Consider the following 7,267-nt stretch of genomic DNA (forward strand, 5'->3'; position numbering starts at 1 on the left):
GCTCTGGGCTGTTTATTTTTGTTGGCTTCTCTCTTTGCCCCTCTGAGGAATTCCATTAAGATAATGACACAGAAGCTGCGCATCCACACTCACCTGCAAACATGTTTACACCTGCAGGCCGCAGGTTATTGCAAACATTTTAAAATCAAATGATGAGGGTGATTGGCGGCCTGTGGGGGGATCGCCGTTATTAAATATCCCATTACACTCAGAGATAGTAATAGTGTCGGGATCACAGGGGTGCATGAACACTCCAATCATTGGCCTCTGAGCTCCGATGGGACTGTGTTCAAGTGCAATTCCGTTCATTCCGAAAAAGGGACGAAAGCAATTTTGTTGCCCTCCGAACCAGGTTGTTGTCCAAGACTAGCCAATGAAAAAAAAAAAAAACATACACATCCTGGTCAGACTTGATCGAAGACATGTATGTTGCCTATTTATATTTAAGATAGTTTATGAAACCTTTTTTGTAGACATGGATCTATCTATCTATCTATCATACATTTTTTTTCTTGCTTTAACAAAAAACTAATTTTGACAAACTGTACACTGTTGTACACACTTGTACACACTTGTACACACTTGTCTGATGGCTGAGGGGTCTTGACTCAGCATCTCTGGGCAGAGAGAAAATTAGACACGACTCACGAGTGATTCAGATATGAGGGGCCGCACTACGTCTTTCCTCCCACGCTTTCTCACGGCCGCACTCGGTTGAGCAGCGACAGAGCTGCAAGGCCACCGAGATACACAGCAGGGATCCCTAATTACTGCCTTAGCCAAAAAAATATATCTCAAAGACAGAGGGGTGGTGGCGACTATGGGCATGCTGTTATGGAGTGGACACTGAGAATAAGTGGATACTTACTGTTCCCTCATTCTTGGAAAAGTCTTTTCGTGCTCCAGATGCCCTACAAAAATGTAGCTATTCAGTGAGGGCAATACACAGAATAGTGGATGGCATGGATGTCACAGAGATAAGTAGTTCTTTTTTTCTTTTTCCTTTTTTTTTGGTTAGTCTGTGGTCCTTTCTAAAGTGTTACTATGTTTGTAGTTCAAGCCGCAAGTAGTAAAAAGCTCTTGTCTTCTATACTAAATAACATTTACTGATCCAGTCACAATGGAGATTAATTTGTGAAATATGCCTGCACTAAGATAATGTACACTCTGCATCTACTTAAAGCCAAATAATGCAGGAGATCTAATAAAACAATGAGTTATATTGTCACAGATTCAGCCGTTCCTTCAGCGTCGACCCTGAAACTCCAAACTCACCGGGTACTTATTCCCTGCACCTGTCACAAATCTTCTTCTTCTTCTTCTCTTGATTAATGGCATATTGCAAACAACTTTTAGGTGCATACCGCCACCTAACTGCACAGGAGTGTGTAACATCATGTAATTTAAAGTGTTCTCATATTCTACTCATCAACCCTGTGGGCCCTATCTTGCACCCAGCGCAATTGACTTTGAACACCGATGCATGTATCATTCCTATTTTGCACCCGCGCACAGCGGACTTTTCTCTCCACAGACGCACGTCGGTAAATTAAGGAATGAACTTGCGCTCGCGGGAGGGCGGTTCAGCGCAAAGAGGAGGCGTGTTTCGGCGCAAAACTTCCATGGTGCTATTTTCCAGGTTTAGAAAGCAATTGCGCCACTGACCAGGGAAAAAACAGTCTAAAGACAGTGGCGCGTTGCGCGTTAGTGATATGGGATTTTAAGGGCACGTGCTTGGCCATAATGTTAACGCGCATCCACTTTGATTCTTTAATATAAACAGACGCAAAAAAGCAACAGCACAGGGATCCGCCCACAAAGTTACTTGCGCTTTGCGCTTTGACACTTGCGTTTCAGATCATTAAAATAGGGCCCTGTGTCTTTAAGAAATGTAAATAGTGCCTTCCTGGTGATTCTTATCCCCCCTCCCTCTCCTTCTGTTCCCAGTATCCCCATCAGATTCCACTCCCGCTCTGCTTCCTGAACCCATCTTGATACACACATCTCTCCACCTCATATAATATACAGTGCAATATGACATGTTTTGTCACTAATCACATATACCCATAATCACCCACATGTAGTTATCTGGTCTCTTCTCCTACTAATGTGCAAGACTTATCTGACTCCCTGCCGGTTCGTTTGTCGTTATGATCATCATCATCGTCATCACCATCCTCATCATCTTCAGACTGCAAAGACAAAGAACTATCTTCAAGTTAAGTCATTCAAGTGCCTTTGACCACACTGTGATATTAACCTGTGCTGTTTCTTTGAATATCTTCAATAAATACCTGCGAACGTTCTTCCTGTTGCCTGTTCTTCAGTAACGCTGACAGTTATGAAATACCTTAATAAACAGAAAATGGTTCATGATTTAAATGTTACTTCAAATATCTTCCTATATTAAATGGGACCTATTTTTACAAGATGTAATAAGTCTCAGTTGTCAACTTGTCCCCAGAATGTGACTAAAGTTTCAGCTCAAAATACCGCACAGATCATTATTTATTCAGTTGTAAATGATTTTTTAATTGATTTCCACATTTTTGAGTGGAAGGAAAAACATGCTGTTTTTGTGCATGTATCTTTAAATGCAAATGAACTGCTGCTCACCAACCAAGCTCTGGTGCATCCGTTTTTAACACCTCAAGTCAAGTCATCTTGATTTATAGCTCTTTTAACAATGGAGATTGTTTCAAAGCAGCTTTACAGAGATAAACGTATCATTTAAGGTAACAGAGATGGCTTTATAGCGGTTCTTGAATAATGTTATTTTCCATCTAAAGTTAGTTTTGATTGATTCACTTCCCTCGAAAGGATAATTTGTTATTAAATTAGAGACCGCTAAGACGACACCGTTCTCTCTAAACTGACTTTAAACCAACCTGTGATAAACGCTGATGGCGCTCACGTGCACATCAAGAATGAATTTTATGTGCATTTTTAATATATGTGTGCAGGTTTGTAATTCCCTACAAACCATGCCTAAACAAAATACTTGTCTTGCCTATATGTCACAGGTCGGGGCGGGCCAAGCCAGACTGCACCCACCCCTGAAAACCGGGAACCACCTCGAGGAACGGGTCAAGGACCAGACAGACAAGGGAATAAAGATAATGACAGTACTTTATTATATTAAAATTGGTCAATTGAATAAGTACTAATTAAAACTTCTTGCCGCCAGGGCAGTTCACGCGTCTCTGGACCTCCTGGGATGGGAGGAACGATCGTAGCGGGCCGGGGCTCGTTGAATGGGGATCAGGAGAAATCCTCACGCCGTCCAGGTAGGTCACCAGGTAAGTATACAAGTGTGGGGGCGAGCGAGTCACTGGAACGATATGGCAAGGTTTAACCGTTCGTCAGTATGTGAACACTCAGCTGAGGTACCTTCTTTCTTCCGTTTCGGGCAGATGCTTCCAATGGAGGACGTGTGGGGACCACCAGACGGGGAGGACACTTGAAGTGAAACGCTCCACTTGGTTGGGCACTGGAACGATACAGTAAGGTTAGCTGTTCAACAGTATATGTAGCTTTCAACTAAACCACCTCTTCTTCTGAACAGGGCAAGACTTCCAATAGGGGCGGGTGGAGGCCACCAGGCAGGGAGAACACTTTGGACGAGAACGCTCCACCTCGTTGAGTACTGGAACAGTACAGCAAGGTCTTAACGGTTCAACAGTACATGAAGCTCTCTACTGATATACCTCTCTCTTCTGAACAGGGCAACGGCTTCCAATAGGGGCGTGTGGAGACCACCAGGCTGGGAGGGCACTTGGACGGAAACGCTCCGCTTCGTTGAACACTGAAATAGTACAGGACGGTCTTAACGGTTCCAACAGTACATGAAACTTCAACTGATATACCTCTCTCTTCGTCTAAACAGGGCGAAGGCTTCCAATAGGGGCGTGTGAGACCACCAGGCAGGGAGAACACTTGAGCGAAACGCTCCACTTCGTTGGACACTGGAACAAACACAGCACGGTTTTATCAGTCCAGCGATATATAAAACACCCAGCTTTAACAGGGCCGGGTCTTCTCACGGAGGAAGTGGGGCTCTTGATTTGTCAAAAGCTTCCCCTGGAGACAGCGGGTGGAAGACTGAATGGGAAGAGTGCACGGCAGACTTCTAATATTTCTCCACACAACAATTTCACTTCACAGCACAAACCGGGTGAATCGTCACTTCAGGCACTGTAATTCCACTCACACACCGTGCATTAGGGCCAGCACTCACCCACCAGTCTTTCTCCCACCAGATCGAATCTAGTCTTTGGCCAGGGCTCGACTTCGCTCCAGGAAAAGCAGAAGAATGTTGCAGCTGTCGTTACATTCGGCAAAGAGAGGACTGAAGTTGGAGACAGATCAACAATTCACTCGGTGTAATAATTCACTCGTGCCACACACTTCCAAACTTGCAACACCACTTCATTGTTAGTGTATATAAACAACGGATCCAATACTCATCACTTGCGTCTTTCCCACTGCTGACGATATTCCTTAGGTTTTCGCTGACAAATCCTTCACTCCTTCCTTTCTCTTCCTTAGCTTCGATCTTCACCACTCCACAGCCCAGCCTCAATAAAAAGACCGACCCGCTGACAAACACAGTACTACACGTAGGGATGGGAATTGATAAGAATTTAACGATTCCGATTCCATTATCGATATTGCTTATCGATCCGATTCCTTATCGATTCTCTTATCGATTCTTATTGGGGTGAGGAATTAAGTACAAATTTGTTTGTATTAACTCGCTTTAATATCTGATCAAATTGATAATTTTCACATTCATTGGCCCGGACAAAAAATAAAAATAAAACTGCCATTTATGTGCCATAAAAAATAAAAACACAGACTGAAAACAGTTAAGGAAGAGCTTGTGCCTTTTGGAATATTAACAGTGCTCATTTGGATTAGGCTATTGAGTTACTAAAACAAACTTTGTCAAATAATACACAGGTTTTCTTCACATTTTGAACGTTTTTGTTTCCATTTGTTTAATTTCAAGATCTGATGTGACTTAGCCATTGCTGTTTTTACAGCTACAAAGCTGGGAGCACTAAATGATATTCAGTCACATTATACACGCTTTTAACATTAAATAAAGCACATAAATAGTACCTGATATTATCATTGCCACACTTTGAGATTGTTGTTCCAGCGCGACGTCGCAATAAAATAGGATTTGTTTCAAATAGAATCGTTGCGTGTCGCGGCTGGTTAAACTTTGATTAACATGGAAAATTATACTTTTTATCACGTGTCGCACCGCCGCGTCGCATGTAGTTAGGACACGGTCAGAGCGCTTTTGCCTCGATGCCATGTTTTCTCATAGTGTTTGCTACATTCTGAACCAAAACAACGCAGCACGTGTGTAAAGTCGTGTCACATTTGAACGAGCGGAACCGATAAGCGGAATCGTTAAGCAGGCATGCTAACGGTTCCAAGGAATCGATTCACTGGGCACCGGTTCTGAAGAAGAACCGGTTCTCGGTTCCCATCCCTAACTACACGGGAGGAGAACCACCCCACAGTCTGTTTTCTCTCTGTTTTTAAAGCCCCATCTGAACATGTGTCCCTCTCACAGCGTTCCCTGTAATTGCCCCACACCTGCTGTCACTCAGGCAATTGGCCTCGCTGCCATGGCAACAAATTCGCAGTGCATTCACCAGGATCTTAGTCCTGTTCAGGTTTTTGTCACCCCGTGACATATACATTTTTATACGGAATTTTATTTTATCACTTCAGGGTAGGTACGTGAACCGAATTTTCCCACAACGCTTTATCTGTACAGTGGTAAAGGGATCCTCCATAGGGAGAGGCTAGTTGGCACTTCAGCACTGCGTTGTCATCGGGTCCAGGCCAAGGTCCTTCGTCAGATCTGGATACGGTCTGGATCCGGCAGGCTGCGGGAAAACCTCGGGATAAACAAAGACACTAAAATTAGCGTAGATGCCATTCTTCTTCTGATGTAACGAGTACATCAGGATTTAAGGGAAGTGTTCCCAGTTCCGGCTGACCTAATCTATGCAGCCTAACATTGAATTACAGAAGTCAATAATGTATTAGGTGAATGCTAGGTCAAAGAGATGTGTCTTTAATCTAGCTTTGAACTGACAGAGTGTGTCTGCTTCCCGGACAATGGTAGGAAGACTTTGATTTTGATAATCGATTTTGATATTCTAGGTATTATTAACTGGCCGGAATTTTGAGATAGCAATAGACGTGAAGGACTATAATGCGTTAAGAGCTCGCTCAAGTACTGCGGAGCTAAACCATTTAGTGCTTTGTAAGTAATCAGCAATATTTTAAAATGTATACGATGTTTAATAGGCAGCCAATGCAGTGTTGACAGAACAGGGCTAATATGGTCATACTTCCTGGTTCTGGTAAGAACTCGAGCTGCTGCGTTTTGAACTAGCTGTAGTTTGTTTGTTAAGCGTGCAGAGCAACCACCCAGTAGAGCATTACAATAATCTAGCCTTGAGGTCATGAACGCATTAACTAATTGTTCCGCATTTGTCAATAAGAGCATATGGGGTAATTTAGATGTATTTTTTAAGATGGAAAAATTAGGTTTTACATATACTAGACAAAGAGTACAAAGTATATTTACATATAATTCACCTTTGGCTAAGCCCCGCCCCCCTTAGTTACTGTTGCTACCTCCGACAACTTCATCTGGGCTCTGGTTTGGTATCAACATGGCTTATGCTGTGACGGCTCTTCCTGCTGAAATTTTATCAAACTTTTATAAAGCAGCAAATAAAGTGTCCGATAGAAGTAGGCAGAAGGGGCTGCAGTATGCGTTCGAAGGCTATATTCAAGACATACCGGCGAAACGCAAGCAACAACAATGCATCCAAATAGAGGCAAAAGCATAACGGTCACAGTCAAAAAATTAACCACCGCATATCCTAATCGAGACGGAGGCTGGGACTAACAATATCAAAGAGCTGGGTAGGTCTCTTCACCTCTATAATCGTTATTAAGTTACAAAGCAAACGGACTACGCGAGTAACGTTATAAAGTTGTATTTATTAGCAGCGTGTGCTAGCGCGTATCATTAGGGCAGAGAACCGAAATCATAATCTAAAATAGCATAAAACTGTCTAACTAGTATAACTTCACAGTAGCCTAAGGTTGAAAGCAAAAATAGAGCACACAAAAGTGTGTTGATCTTGAGGGGTTTCGCTGACTGAGGACGTCCACACAGTTAAATCCATACGACACTTGTCAGTATTTAACTTCGGTTTTGGGAAGG

Source organism: Phoxinus phoxinus (genome assembly GCF_949152265.1).
Source record: "Phoxinus phoxinus genome assembly, chromosome: 7".
NCBI lineage: Eukaryota > Metazoa > Chordata > Actinopteri > Cypriniformes > Leuciscidae > Phoxinus > Phoxinus phoxinus.